The sequence below is a fragment of the Pelmatolapia mariae genome, linkage group LG10_11, assembly GCF_036321145.2.
Source record: "Pelmatolapia mariae isolate MD_Pm_ZW linkage group LG10_11, Pm_UMD_F_2, whole genome shotgun sequence".
NCBI lineage: Eukaryota > Metazoa > Chordata > Actinopteri > Cichliformes > Cichlidae > Pelmatolapia > Pelmatolapia mariae.
Genome location: NC_086236.1, coordinates 8261325 through 8277913, shown reverse-complemented (window position 1 = coordinate 8277913; position 16589 = coordinate 8261325). Strand labels below are relative to the sequence as shown.

Genomic DNA, 16589 nt, shown 5'->3' with positions numbered 1-16589 from the left:
ATTTAGTTGTTTTCATTTACTTGAATGAAGATGATACACATCATTTTCCAATTTCACCTAATTTGCAGCCTTTTTTCATAATTTCGTGGCTCCAGTTTCATAATTTGTGGGAACAAATTCATGAAGGCGTTATCACGAGCTTTCTGTTAAGCATGTGTTCATTTTGCAGAAATTTGAATCGCACTTCACACACTTCTAATGTCCATCTTAGATGGCTGAAGAACAAAAAAAGAGCAGCAGGCCTCTGCTGACCTGTTTATGGTAATTAAGTTTGTTGAATAATTTTATGATGGTTTCAGTCAAACTGAAAATGAGTCAATAAGACAACAGCTGTTAAAATGTTGTCAAACCAAAATTTCTTTTCTGTTTTCAACAGCATATTTGTATGGAACAACATACAGTACTGTGCAAAAGTCTTGATTCACTGCTTATTTCTTTACACAAGCATGAAAGTCAATATTTGGTATGACCACCAGGAATAGTTTTCCAGTCTTCTTTGTTTGGGATCATTGTCCGGCAGAAAAAAGACGTGGCTCCCGCTGAGACACTTTCCAGATGGTGTTGCACGGTATATCAAAATCTGACGGTACTTTTATGCATTCACAATTTCATCAGTTTTGACAAGATCATCACCACCAGACTATGACAGAGCCTCCACCGTGTTTCCCAGATGGCTGTAGACACTCACAGTCATCTCTAACCTCTCTCCTGACCACTTCCATATGTAATGTCAGTTTGAACCAGAAATTTCCAATTTGGGTTCATTACTCCAATGCCACTGATTTTCACTTCATGTCTTCTGTAAATTGGCATACCTCAGCCTTTTCTGCCTGTTTTTCTTTCCTAAGAATGGCTTCTTGACAGGTTCCCTTCCACTGAGACATTTCTGATGGCTTCAGTGAAACGGAGATAGATCAGCTGAAGAGCCAGATGCATCTCTTACGTCCGTCCTGTGTCAGGTCTTTCATTGATGTATTCCCTATTTTTGAGGGAATAACTTTCAGATATTGTTTGTCTGCAGTAGATAGCTTATCAAGTTTCCTCAGATTTTGTTTAACAACACACTGCACGCCATGCTGGGATTATGACAATATTTCAGCTAATAATTATTTGGGAATCAACTTGTTGGTGCTGATTTATGCCTGCCAAACTCTGTTGTCTTTGGCCTTTTTTATAGATTCTACAAAAGAATGCAAACAAATTAATGCTGTCAGCGTTAATCTTGCTAAAATGACGTTAACCGCATTAAGGCAGCAAATTCTGTTAGTGAGTTAGCGCAGATCGCCCCGTGCATGGGGATGCACGGCCCTAACGCTTTAACGAGCTAACCGCGCTAACGCGTTGACACTGTGCAGTCCCACGCACGGGGCGATCCGCGATAACTCGCTAACGGAGATTTAATCCGGTTATGGCGTTAATGTCATTTTAACAAGATTAACTCTGACAGCACTAGAAAAAATATGTGTTTTTGTTATTTTAGGCTCAAAGTTTGAAATTGCTTAAAGAGACAAGTTAAACTGACTCTTTGCTGAGTTGTCTGTTGTGTTTAAAGACAAAACAAGTTAATCCCTTGAGTTGGGTGCTATTCTTCTGCATGAATGATTGTGTTAAATGCCTTAAAAAACAAGAACAACATTCCTGTTAAAATGCTCAGTTACAAGGACTGGACTGAAAAGTGAAGAAGCAGCCAATGTTCAATGAAAGACCTCCAGAAGCCTGGAGATTAAACACTCAAGACCATTTCTAAACAATGACAAGAAAATCTGTTTCCTTATATAATGAAATGAATTGTGGTTCAAGAGTTTTTCACAGTACTGTAAGAAGCATTAAGTTGAATCAGTGCAGTGGTATCAGTATGAATATTATAGTAACTGTATTCAAATTAAGAAGGGGATTTCCTACATCAAGGCAGCCATCTTGGATGAAGCATTCAAAGACCTGTTTTTGCCTGCAGTGGTCGATAATCCAGCAGCTGGCAAAAGACATGTCAGACAGTAGGTTTTCAGGAAAGTATTGATTTAATTTTCATGAGTGTTGGGTCAGGGGTCGAAAGGTCAGAACTCTGTGTTGAACTAATCCAAACTTTATATCCCAAAGGGGAGTTATGACCAGATTTTCTGTATTGGTTTGTGCCAAGTAACAACCAACAACATACAGAAAAAAAAGGAATTCCACCTTTAGCTGTAATTCTAAACGTTTCTGGGAGAACTTGATGAATTTAATTACTATCGTTTGTTATTTTGATGTATTGCATGCCCCGAAGGAAGCAGAGGCTAATCTATATCAGAACTGCTGCTCTTTTATATTTCAGTTATGGATTTAATTAGTGAAAAGTAGGCCAACTGTTGGATTTCGCCACACCTGAACGCATAGTCATTGACATCAAGGTCTATAATTGCTTAACATTCTGCATTAATCGCGATATCTAACATATTTTTGTAAAATGTTGTCTAATGTGACCATGATGTAGTCAGATTTTTCCAGGTGGAATCGGGGCAGATAAAGAGCCTCCCGACTCGTTGATGTCCTCTCTCAGCAGCAGTGAGGTCTGCTTCCTCTATATGATGCTGAACACTTGTGTTGAAGAGACCACAGATGCTTTGTCCTCCTTTTTCAAAGATGTGTTTTTAACATTTATGAGTTTTTGAATGGTTGCCCCAGATGTTCATCCGACACCGCAGTCAGTTTTTAGATGTTTGCAATTAACTGCAGTAGTGCATCATTAATATTAGTTTTGTTTACTGGTAGTTTTACATTAAGCATTAAAAATCACTTCAGTGGCTTCAATTTAGTCATTTTTCTGATTTAAAATAAATGAACAGAGGAGTCTAAAATTACCATTCTGTATGAATTTTAAGTTTAAGCAGAGGTCAGAAGTTTCCTCCAATATTTATTCCTTCTCACAAGCCTGAAATAAAAGAAGCCACCCTGTAAATAATCTGCATGGATTCCTGCCTAACCCCGAAAATCTTTTTTTTAATGTAAGTTTAGTGGTTTTAAGTGTATTTGTCAGCAAGTGAAATATATGTATATATATAAATGCACCAAGGAGATGCCACCACTGCTGTTGCATGCAAAGGCGAGAGGACTGAGTGGGCTGAGATCTCTGTCCAGACGAGCGAAGTCCTAGAAACAGCTCTCAAACTCAGGATCATGGGGAGGGTGAGAGGGATAAACAACAGTTTATGCTCACATTTACACCTAAGGCCACTTTAGAAACACCAGTGATCCCTGACATGTCCACAGACTGTATGTCTGTGGACAGACATACAGTCTGTGGACAGTGGGATAAACCCACTCAGAGAGAACCCACACAGGCACAAGGAGAACATGCTAACTAACCTAGCCCAAGCTGTGAGACCAACACTGTGCCGCCCCTAAAGTTTAATCACTTATTTTTAAATCAGATTTCACTGCTGATTCTCTAGTTTTTATGTCGAGGCGACCATTAAAATTAAACTTTATTTAGGTAATGCTTCAAAATAATTGCCCAAAAACATGGCAGGGGCCATTTCAAGATGGCAGCCAAGTGGCGAGGCATGCTTTACGCCTTCGACTGATCCAGCATGCCACAAGAGTGCTAACGGGCACTGGACAGAGCGATCATATTTCACCCATATTGGCTTTTTGTCAAATCTAGAATTGAATTTAAAATCCTTCTTTTCACATAAAGGTCTGGAATGAACAAAAAAACCCAGCTATTATTGGACCAGAGAAATTCACTCTCGGACTGCAGACTTACTTTTGGTTCTCAGAGTTTCCAAAGACAGAACAGAAGGGTTCTTCACTGTGGAACCAGCTCCCAGTTTAGGAGAAAGATACCCTCTTTTTTCCTTTTTGATAAAGCTTACATGTAGAGCTAGATATGAGCATTTGTTCTTCACTCCCTCCACTTCCTGTTAAAACAGGGTTCTTCTTTCCCCCAGTCACCAAGTGCTGCTTGAAGGAGATTATCTGATTGTCAAAGTTCTCAAGGATTATCTTTCCTAAAGTGACTTTAGGCATTTGAAGGCATCTGAATTGGCACTGTATAAATAAACTGTTTAAAATTTAATTGAACCGACTCTGTATTTTTATGTCTTGAAGATATCTCAGGGGCTCTCCATTTAAAAAAGGAAGCCCAGTATGTACTAGTAGCATTCATATTGCATGACAAAAGTTTTCTGTTGCTGCTGCTGAGCATTACTTCTGTATCTCCCAAAGAACTTTAAGCTTACCATCGATTCTGCGTGTGCTGTGCTTACAGCACCTGAAAATGCTCCCCTCATCTTTGCAGAGCTTTCAGTTCATTGTTTAGCTGTCACACCTGCAACTGTAACTGTTTTTGGTTCGTTCTCAGCACTCTTGCCCACTGCAGCAGCAGGCAGAGTGGTTTTTTTTTGTTTTTTTTAAGGAAAAAAGCTCTAAAAATACACTGTAGCAGCTAGCTGGTGAACATCACAGAGGCTATGGCAGCGAAAGAGTCTGAGGATCCCCTCAAGAGTTGGTATATACCAAATATAGAGACACAAAAGTTATATGTCAAATTATTATTTTTTTCTTTTTTAAAGGTGAAACCAGGTGAAACCGAGGACATTGTGTGTTTTGCAATGAGACTAGCCCAGGTCAGCATTTAGCTGGAGGTATTTGTTGTATCCATATTAGTCTTGTTCAGATGAATGCTCCAGAGGATCACATTTTTTGTGCCTCTGCAAAATCCCAATTTAAACCCTCTGCTTGCTTGTCTTTTTTCTACCTTACAACTCTTCAGCTATTCAAAACTCTGACCGATTTAATTTGCTAATTAATGCTAGCTAGCTAACCACCCACGTGGGTGTCCAATGTATTTTCAATGCACGTTGGAAAACAGTGATTCGCTTTAAAATGACGTGAATTTCAGTGACTATAGAAACTGATGAGTCAGCAAATGCAGATAATAACAGCAACGATGAATCTCCAGGAGACAGCGTTACAGTAGGCTATAAATAATAAAATTGAAATGAAATAACAACTGTAGTCTAGCTGTTGCATAATTTTCTTCTCTTTACTTATCAAAAGATAAATTTCACCAAGGCCTGATGCAGCTGTAAACTCAGCTTCATCTTTTGAAAAAAAAAAAAAAGGAAAGAAAAATCGGATAAGCTTGATATAATTAAGCCCCATTCAGCTGCATTTACAATGCTGAATATTATTCATATTTTTCACTAAGCAGATATATGAAAGGTTGAACTAGTCTTTTACGCTCCACATTGTTGATAGTTTGCGTAAGTGTGTGTGTTTGCGTGCGAGTGAATGAGAGATGAATTGTAAGGCACTTGTGGAGAAGTGCTATGTGAATGCATCCAGCTGGCAAACGAGACACCAGGTTACTGCGAGAAAGGGAGGAAATTAGAGCGTCCACAGAGCCTGCAGCTACTGCACAACCTGTACCTATTGGCCATTGTTTATTTCTGTGCTTCATCTGTCATTAAAAATCACTCAACCTCCCCTCTATGACCCCAGTAATAAAAATGATTGACACATTCCTTTATTGCCATAAACACACCCCGTGTGCATACAAAAACTGAAGCGTGGAAAAGGCAAGGATAGTTTTGTACATTTATAGGCAGGTTGTAGGGCCAGGTAGGCTATGCTCTCTCTGAGCAGGTCTAGCCCCTCTTTATGTAGGACTTCACAGGACGAATATGCCTTGTCCCTCGTGTTGAGACAGCGTTGCACCTTTTTATTGGTTCTCAAGTTGTTATAGTGCAGGACAGACCGTTTTAGAAAGTCTGGCTTGTATCCAGTAGCTGTGAAGAGAAAGCAGAGAAGGCCATCATCTTGGGTCAAGTGCAGATTAACCTGTCACAGTCTTTTGCAGCTTCCGCTACATCCAGCAGGGAAAATTACGAGTCACCACGGAGCCACAGGCTATGCAGATTTAAGCAGAGTGTGATGGAAGCTAACACAAAGAAAAAGAAATGCAGCGACTGTACTCTTGAAGGCCGATGGAAGGTGATTCTTTTTTCCCCACAAGTTATGTTTTTTTAGTTTAGCACGTGGACGAACGTGACATAAAGAAGCGTGTGATCAAACAGACATCTGCCAATCTGTTAGCGAGGGAATTCAAGTTTTTTTTTTCTTTGCCTTCACGTGCTAAACGTCAAACATGCTTATGCGTGTTTCGGGTGTAAGTTTGACTTATCGTGCTACTACTGAGAGTCCTAAGAGTCCTATATTTATTTTCTTGGCATCTGGTCGGCGTAGCCTTTAGCCTAACAGCTGCAACTTGAGCTTTTGTTAAGAATAACTTCATCTGGACAAATAGGCTGAACCTGGCCTGCATGACTCACACAGCATGCTCAAATTTACAGGTTTGTTGAATATTGTCAACACTGCTAAATCACTTTCTTTGCATCACTAAATCACTTCAGAAAGCCAAGTGAAATGCATTTGTTGCTCCCTTCAAGCGCTCCCTCCAAAATCAAGAATTTTGGTGACTCCCAGTAACACGATAAAAAAAAAGTGATAATTCATGCTCATATTTCCAGGCGTAGTTTGTAACACCAAGTCAGACCCTGCTTTCTAACAGCCTCTGACTCTGTCCGCGCTGACCGCCTCACTCCTTACAACCTCTCAAATGCAGTTGCCATGGCGATGTCCCGCTTTTCATGACTGAAAGAGAAAGGAAGCCGAGACACTGCTGAACTGGAAGGCTCTTCCCAAGATTGTCCATTTCCCTGTAAAATGGGCTAGGTACAGGGGAGGAGGCGTGGAGTGCAGGAGGGAACAAATTAAACATGCAGTAGAGAAAAGAAGAGGCTTTGAGATGAGCTACCAGTGGACTGGAGAAGTGGGTGTTGAAACGTTTTGTTCTTATAAATTAAGCTTTAGCTGAGAAATGAGAGACCCAGGAACTGGAAAAACTCAGACATAATGACTGACTTTATTATGCATGTGGATAAACTCGGCTGCACTTCTGGCTCTGCGAAGTTGTTGTGGTAAGAAGTCATTTCACTCGTGAGACCCGCAGAGTTGGAGCCGCTCATGTGAAACAAAAACTATAAAAAGAGTTATATAAAGACTTGACTAAAGTGATACCAACTCATTTTGCAGGACAGCACAAACAATTTCAAAGCCCCAACCAAAATTCTGTCCGAGCAAAAGAAACGGCCCCATAAACAACAGAGGAGTTCAGTCGGGTTTGAAGCAAACTTTGATGGATATTTTAGAGTCCAAACACAATCATACATGATTATATTCTAGGTTCATTCACATTTCTGAGGGTGTATAATGAAAAGAGGTTTATTCATCTTCTTCATGGCCACTTTTTCCCTCAAAGTGAGCAAAGGAATTGATTTATTTAAATATATTTGCCAGAATTGCACCCATGAACGCCACATTTAAAAACCGGTCCATTTCTTTCTGGAGGATTTCTTTTCATCATGTAACCTGCATGAGGTAAATCAACTCTGCACGTGCAGTTTGTTTCTTAGAAATCCACAAAAGCTGCCGACAGTTCAGAGGCAGCTTTTTGCTGTTAGATGTTCCAGCAGCATTTCTTCTTCTCATCTCACTTCCATCTCCTCACTCTTAATGAAAGGGCATGCTGGTGGAAGATGTCAGTTGCTTTTGCTGATGGCTAGGTGCACTGACTAATTTCCAATCCGGAGAGGTGAGCACGTCTGGAAAGGACACACCTGCCAACACGGCTGTCAGCAAGCATGTGAGAGTAGTGGGATAATTGAGCTGCGCTCAGAGACCTAATAGTGGAGAGGAATGCAGCAGTATAATGGCCACTCTGCTCACAGTGGGATTGCAGCGGGTGAACCAGAGAACTTTTCTCTTTAATCCAAGGACTAAGCTGTCACATTTGAATGTCATTAAAGAGACAAGGCATTCATTAAATGACAAGGACACGGTGTGCCAGATTACTCGGGTACTGATGTGCAACAAATGTAGTGATTGTGACTTCAGAATTTGATTGCTACAGTATCCGGCAGCTAGCTGTGGGAATTCTTTTCCTTAAAGAGCGGCTTCTGTCTGCTGCGCGTTTGATCCGCGGGCTCCACGTGTGCCGTGTGTATGTTCGTTTGTCGTGAACGTGGAAATCATTTGGACAGACATGTGTATTAAACTCTGGCAGAATTCCAAATCTTTTGACATGAGGAACAGGTCGGTGCAAAGCTCAGACAGCCGCGCACAGGTGATCTTGGGTTGACTGACTATCAAAGCGACAGATGGCACTGCCAACATCACTGACTACTTAACATATTGGTAGGTGAAAGGGACACGGTGGCAGGTTTTTAACTGGCACAGCGTTGGTTTGATGATTGTTTTTGCTAAAAAAAAAATGTTTTTTTAAAAGATCTGATACTGATAATGTGGTTTGTAATTAGAATAATTTTAAGAGTCAGATCTGAACAGATGGACTTCTGGAAAACATACAATCTTTGATGTCAGGCAGAGAAAAACTTCCATATATCTGCTTAGAAGTCATGTTAACAAGATCTCTCTTAAAGCTTCACATCTCGACTTAATGCCATTAAAACAGGATATAGTTTTAGCTATTTCAGCGTGACTGTTGTGTTGCACAAAATGCAAGCTGTTATAGGAAAAGAAAGACCTTTGGTGGAACTGCAACATCTGTATTTAAATCACGATGGTAACCACTGTATATATAGAAGAAACTGGCAAAGTGCTGTCAACAAGATGTGATTGTCCTGAGAAGTATAGTGTAACCGTAGCTGTGCTGCTGGGATCTCTCTAGATTGAGTTTGCACCTGTACCAGTGTGGGTTCTCCTCAGGTACTCTCTCCCACACACCAAAGACATTCATATTTCCAAACTGGCTTTACAAGCTGTCTCCTATCTCTCACTCCATAGGAGCTCGAATAGGAAAAACAGTTAAAATATTTATTGACCAAGACTTAGACAGGCTCAATGGACTTACTTTTGTAATTTTCACTGTAAAATTAAATAATAATTTTCGTCCCTCAGGAACCATCTGAATTGTCTCTCTAGCCCAGAATGGTTAGGCAAGGCAATCTGAAGCACATGTGGCAAAACCTAGGCACAGGTGATTCTTTCTGTCTGAGCTCAGACCTTGTGAGGACCTTGTGCTATTGTGATACACTGACTAAAGCTCATCGTCTCCTCTTTATGGAACTGTGAGTTTTGTCTCTATCAGAAATGGTAACAAAATTACAGTAATTTAAAGAGCACTTGTAGTATGAAAACTAATAAATGGATGTTATCTTACTTTTGACAATAATGTCTGAGAAGAACCAGAATGGCAAAGAACCAGTGCAGCAGCACAAGTAGTATACAGTCTTTTATTTCACGCACAGTGAAGTAATACATTTAACAGTGGTTCACACATGACTGTGCAGACTTACACAAGTAAATCAAGAATAGGTACAAACCAGTTGAATCAAGTCCTCTATTGCAAAGAGGCACACTGCAGGCGAGTTGCTCTCATTGGTGCAATGTGAGTCAGACTGATTGCAACGTGTTGGCAATCTCTCTGCATTTTTAAATCAGACGGCAGTTATTTGCAAACCTTCATCATTCTGTCTGAGAGCGTTTGCAGCGGTTGTTTGGAGAATGGTTGAGATCACCTGGCAAACAGTGGCATGGTTGTGAGATCCCTGCAGGTGTCCTGAAACCAGGCGTTGGCAGCAGATCATTTGTTTTGGGCTTCAAGTAGAAAGAGGAGCACGTGTCTTTGGCTCCTTACCGTGATCTTCAAGGGACGTTGCAGACTGGTGAGGCGTGATCAGTCTGCAACAATGTTTAGGTGTGCGGTACATGGCAAAATAACTTCCAAGACTCAGGGTTTCCCAACAGAACATCACACCTTAATGTGATGATTAATGTACTTCACCTGTGGAGGATTTTATCTCTCATGGGTTATCAAAATCCAGGTGAACATCTTTTTCTTGTTGTTTATTTTGTTTTTTCACTCTAAGTAAGTAAAAGTAAGAATTGCTTAAGTGTTAAGACTGAAGGACGCTGTAGTGATTTTAAGCAATGGACACTATGTAGCTGATCCACTGAGGAAGAAACGTTAACAATACAGATAATAAGGTAACGTTGTTTTTAAGAAATGTGGTGTGATTTGATCAAGCGAAGTCGCTCACAGACCTTCACTGCGAGTGCTTGTGTGTATGTTACAGATAGATGCATTTGTATTAGAGGCTGGCACTCAGTGGCTTGAACCTGCCTTTGGGGCTCTCTTCAAATGAGGCACATATGCTGCATTAATTAGTTTTAGGCACACAACTGAGTGTGACAGGTGACAAACAGCCCCCTCCCTCTATTTGACTTTAAAAAAATGTATATCTACTTTTATAAGTCACCCTCCTTTCATGAAGGGAAAGTTAACCTCTAAGGTTCTGTCTGTCTTTCTGGCTTTTTATGATGAAATAAGCAGCAAAGTGCTGAAATACTTAAAGTGTAATCAGCGGTTATTCCTCTCACCTGTGACACAGATGTGATGCTTTCACTCTGCGTGGAGTGAAATTTTTAAGCAATGCCAATAAGTGCAACAACTTTAGAGGCAATTTTTAAGATATATAGTAATAGTTTTAGGACCCGTCAGTCCTAAATATAAAGCAGGTGCCACTCGAGCCTCTTCTCGTTCCTGCATCAAAACATCGTACCACATTCGTGTTTTCTTTTCCAAACTGAAGAATGTGAAAATACTGCATTAGGCCCGTGTGAACTGCTGTTTCAAATATTTTTTATTAAAAAATTTTTTTGTCACTTGAAAATATTCATGCTATGTATTTTTTATCGTGTTGTTAATGTATGTGTTTTTGCTGCTTACACCATTAGGGCCACCAGATGTGCACACATCAGTGAGATTATTTCACACTAATCCAAACTGTCAATCTTCCCCATCTGTCGCCCAGGTCTGCTACCTGCTGAAGTGAGAACACCTGCAACACAGGAACAGCCTCACAGTAACTGCTACCACATCAAGCCCCTTTTAAACCTTTTGTAGGAAAAATTTCGCATGTTCGCTATAGTAATAATATATAAAAAAAATAACATTAAACGTCAGTGTTATTACAGACGAAAACAATGATATTATTCAAGCCCTCGTGTAATATGTCCGAGATTATTATTCCACCGATTTCTGTTAACTGCATTTACATAAATCAAAGTTTGAATTCCCTGTTTATGTAAGGGGTAAGTAGTTATTTTCCCATTGGGGGCTTGATTATAATAAACCATAATCTCAAAGGGGAGCTATTATACCTATTTCCAGCTACGTTATTTTACCCCTGAATTCTAATAGTGTAGTTTTGCATTATTTCCATTAATAAAAGAATCCTTGTTCAGCACCTTATTTCATCCACAATATAAAACAAGCGTTTTACCTCATCTCCCTTTGAGGCCACACTTCCTTTAGGCAGATTTCCTTTGCATGGCCACCTCTTTAAAACAGAAGGTTTGAACAGCAGGCAGGTGGAGCTGCTGTGCATACAGCCAGAACTCTGAGCCTGACAATGACGATATCAAGGATACCTCTCTATCGCATCATAAAGATCCAAAAGTGGATCTTTATGATGCAAAATGAGCATTTAGGGTACTTTGAAGCCTTGCAGGGATAACTTGACCTCATAATTTGAAAATTTGGCTATGAAAAATATTATTGTTTCCCTTTAGGCCGTGTATGTTGTATTGTAGAATGACCTGCTTGGACGTTATTAGAGTAGCTATGCAGTTTGGGATTTGCATGTTCTACTCGTGTACTGAGTAGACACTCAGGCTTCATTTAGCACCTGTGTCACAGCTAAATGCATAAACACAGTGGGAGCTGTGTTTCCCTGCCTCTGTTTTCCACTGCAGCTACTGTTTACTCTTTGGGTGAAGGGCTGGCTTGATAGTAAACTTGAGAAGAAACTGTTTTTTGAGGGAGTGCGACAACTATGTGAAGAAATAGAAAGCTGCTCAGCATCAGATCTGATGTATGGAGATCATGTCCACTTATTATTAGTCCCAGTGCACCGAAATTAGTTGCAGTTCACCTAAAGGACACTCGATAGCTCTCAATGAATTGGAGTGAACAGAGCTAAGTGGCTTAAATAATTATTCACAGTTGGTCTGAGTGTGAATAATTATTTTTATTATACTGATATACATTTTACTCAAGATAGCATTATGCTATTCTTTATTCATATTGGTTAAGACATCCTCCCTTGATGGTTCCTGTTTCCAAGCAATAACTGCAATAGCATTTGCCAGTGTCATTAAGTAAGAACAGACATTTACATGCAGTATGTGTATAAAGAAGGGCATCTGTAAATGCACATGTCAAACCTTGAAGCAGATGGGCTACAGCAGCAGAAAACCACTCCGCGTGCCACTCCTATCAGCTAAGTACAGGAAACTCAGATACAGTTCGCACAGGCTCACCAAAATTGGACAAGAGAAGACCGGAAAAATGTACCGTGTCTGATGAGTCTTGATTTCTGCTGCAGCGTTCAGATGGTAGGGCCAGATTTTGGCATAAACAACATGAAAGCTTGGGTCCATCCTGCCTTGAATCAATAGTTCAGGCTGCTACTGGTGGTGTAATAGTGTGGGGGATATTTTCTTGGCACACTTTAAGCACCTTAGTACAAATTGAGCATTGTTTAAAAGCCACAGTCTACACGAGTATTGCTGCTGACCATGTCCATCCCTTTATCGCCACAGTGCCTGTCTTCTGATGGCTGCTTCCAGCTGGATAACACATCATGCCATCATGAACATCATCAAACTGGTTTCTTGAACGTGACAATGAGTTAATTTTCCTTAAATGTCTTCCTTAGTCACCTGATCTCAGTCTAATAGAGCACCTTTGGGATGTGGTGGAACAGGAAGTTCACGTTTATTAATTAAAAATCTGACAGTCATCTAAAACATAAGGATTAATTCTGCGTAGACTTTAATATCGTTATATAATTTAATGCCAGACCCTTAAATAGTTTCAGTAACCTACTATTAGTTATTGACTTTACCTTTATTACTGTATCAGTAACATTAATATATTTATTTAGGCTAAGAGTAGCCCACAGATAAGCCTTTTGCTGCCTTCATGTGTCATCACAGTGAAAAAGCACATCAGACAAGTCCACTGAAAGTGCCCCTCATTGGTTCTTTTTACTCGGCAGTGACTGTGCTGGTTGACAGTTCTGCAACCTTTGCCTAAATAATATGCAAATTAGGATTTTATCACAATGCAGATAAGCTGTAAATGCTAAGGCCCATAGTCAGATGCCATTATCAGGACAACAATTCAGGACACAGAGTGCATGTCACTAGACTGCAGAGCCACGAGATGCTGCAGTGAGTACTGCTCATTAAAGACACAGAGCAGACACGACCCTCCATAATTAGCACAAAATAGCTTGTCTTTGGGTTCATGTATTTTTCCATGATAAAATATTTCTTGGATAGCATGTCAGTCATTTATCTAGTATTCCGCTTTATTCGTAGAATAATAAATTATATTGAATTCATTTCTTAAGTGTTAATTTCCAGGATTGGATTGATACTCTCAGCTCCTAGCAGACTGAGAAAACAGGTGGTGAGCATGAAATGTGGTACAAAATAGGATCCCAAGGCATTTGACCTGCATGTTCCTTGTTTTTGAATGCTCTTATTACAATTTGCATGTAGGACTAGTGTTGCCATGACAGCAGCTAAGTCTTAAAACTTTCATCTGAGACAGTTGTACTCTTTTTGAATTTGACTCATCCAGTATTGGCAAGGAGAACGCAGGCCGGCAGGCCGGGGAGAGAAAAGTTACAGTCTGACTGGATTTTGTAGGGAAACACCTTTATTCAGCGGTGTGGAACACATCTAAAATGAATATCTATTATTTAATATTCAAAAAATAAAAATGAGATCTGAGAGGAAATTGAAATTGATTATTAATAGCTGGTGAACAGCGCCTTCTTTCCTCCTTCCTTTTCTAAATGGAACTTGCAGCTCTCGCCCATGAGGTCTCTCCGAGGCTCTGGCCACTCTGTTGTGGCATTTCTCTTCGCTCACTTGCTTCTCTTTCTCTCACTTGGCTTTCAGCGCAAGTGTTGGCACACAAAGTTAAAGTAAATGTTTTCCCAGTTTAATTCCACACTGTGCCAACCCGAGATCTGTCGTCGCAAGATCTTAAAACCCACCAATAGACGTTTGTTTACGACACATTCTTACTCCTATCACATGCTGACTCTTGCTCAGGGTCCATCCACCCATCCATCCGTCCATTTACTTATCCAATGCAGGGTCACAGTGTGGCTGGCGCCTATCCCAGCTGTCCCCTTTAGCATCATTTTCCATAGTGCCAGCAGTGCTTCAGAACACTATTTTGACAACTGAAGAAGCACAACAACCGAGTCTGCATTAGGAAGTGTGGTGTCACATGGCACCATCACATGACTAACCAGAAAAGGGAAGTTTGAGTCTTATCTGAGCGTGATATTTCTACATTTTAATTTTACTTTTTTATTTTTTGACTTTTAAGTTTCTTTAGCTGTTTTCCTTAGTTTAGGTAACAAAAATTCTTATGTGTAGTAAAACATAATGGATAGATTAAAATATACTCACGCTTTATCACCACATCCTTGGTTACCACATGTATTATGCCGTTCTGTCACATGCTACTTGTTTCTCACAGATATACACAAGATGTCATTTTGATGCTAGTCTTGATGCAACAGCAATGGGATAACAAAGGATCCTCTTTTAGGCCTCAGTAACATAGCAAGCAAATCCTGATATCTTCTGGTGATTGAAGAAAAATGTGCTTTCCTCAACCAGTTGCTGTGTGGTTGCCAGAGGTAAAAAGGGCGTAGCACCAAAACCCTCCTTGTGATTGCTTCAATCTCTAGTAGAGATGGCACGATACCACTTTTTTATGTCCGATACCGATACCGATATCATAAATTTGGATATCTGCCGATACCGATATTAATCCGATATAGTGTGTTTTTTAATCAATAAAACTGTTTTTTTTAAATATCTTGCTGCATTTTGTATAAGTTCATACTCAAGTTTAAATAAACAACAACACTAAAGCTATTCTGTTATACCTGTATGTAAAAAATACACTGCACCCAAAATATTTCATAGTTCAGCAACACTGATCAATCTAATAAACTTAAACCTACTCCATCCTTCCTATTCTGGTATTTTAAAGAGTACTTAGCAGAAATATTAAGCAATCTAACTAATAGGGTTGCAAACTCCCAGCAAAAAAAAAAAAAAAAGGGAACCACCTCCACCCTCCACCCCATGATGCTTAATCGACGTAATCAACTTTAATTTGATGCAGTGTGAAAAAAATGCACAGAAATAAATTATTTTTCAAGAATAATTAAATATATTCAACATCTTTCTTCTACAGAATTGCAGACTGCACAGATGGTACTTTCCCAAAGGAAAAAGTACTATAGCTTACTAGGGTATATTAGACTTAACAGTTACTATATACAGTAATGGACTTCTATACATTTTACATCAGATTAAAACTTTGGGTGTAAGATTCAGATAATTATTTATTAAAAGCTAGACATTTTAAATGAGAATAAGAAAGATAAGTATGTCTTTGTGCCCCCTTTTCCCTGTTAATGCCCTATCGGCCCCCCTGGCTAAACTTTGCTAGATCCGCCCCTGCACAGTTACCAGCCGTCAGCTACGTAGAAAAGGATCCTGGTCTAGAAAGTAATATTAAATAAATTCTAACAACAGCTTATCAAGGTTAAACATGCTGCTGTTGTTCAGCCCCTGGTTTCCTCTTTCTGGTGCAAAGTGGGCCAAAAACAAAGAAGAGAGACGGACTCGCGACAGAAAAGCCGATCAGCTGATCATTAAGCAGTTTCACGATTGAAGTAGCAGCAAGAGAGGGAGAGAGAAGAGGCTCCATATATCGGTTGTTAAGCTTAACGTAGGTACGCTTTACAAACATTCAGAGATGAACTTACACACTTGCTTTACTTCTCTCTGGGATAACTTCCTCGGAGATGAAATGCTGGATTGCTAGCGAGGCTACAAATAAACACAGCCGCTCTATCACGTGAGCACACTGCTTCGACGTGCTACGGTTACAAGCCGAGTTACGTCGTGTCGCAAGTTTTGTGAGGTGCTTTTTTGATATTTAATGGATCGGATTACATTTTTTAATTTCTCGCCGATATCCGATCCAGTAATTTAGGTCAGTATCGGACCGATACCGATACTTAATATAGGATCGGTCCATCTCTAATCTCTAGCAGATTGCTGCAATTGCCTGTAGTTTGCATGGAAGAGCCAACTTGTCTGCAAATACTCTTCGTTTACTCTCCAAGCTGTAGTGGAGTTGTATCTGTAAATTCAGATAAAAATGAGATTATTGTACTTGCCCCTAAAAATCTTAGCAAACTTGGGGTGTAACCAGATACTTACCGTGGCCTCTAGTAACACTGTGAGGAATCTTGAAGTCTTTGACCAGGATATGTGCTTAATAAGCATATATGTAGGCTGTTGTAATTTGGCGCTATATGAATACAATTAAATTGAAATTTAATTTAATTTAATAGTGGGATTTCAATCAGAAACAGAGTGTATTTGCTTTCAAAGTAAAAGCTGTGGCATAGCAC

At 39.8% G+C, this 16589-nt stretch overlaps 1 protein-coding gene across 5 annotated transcripts in view; it reads left to right on the top strand.

The window, feature by feature from the left end:
- The window catches only part of cadm1a (cell adhesion molecule 1a), a 454047-nt gene that overhangs the window by 416395 nt on the left and 21063 nt on the right, over window positions 1-16589 (top strand). The window lies entirely within an intron of this gene.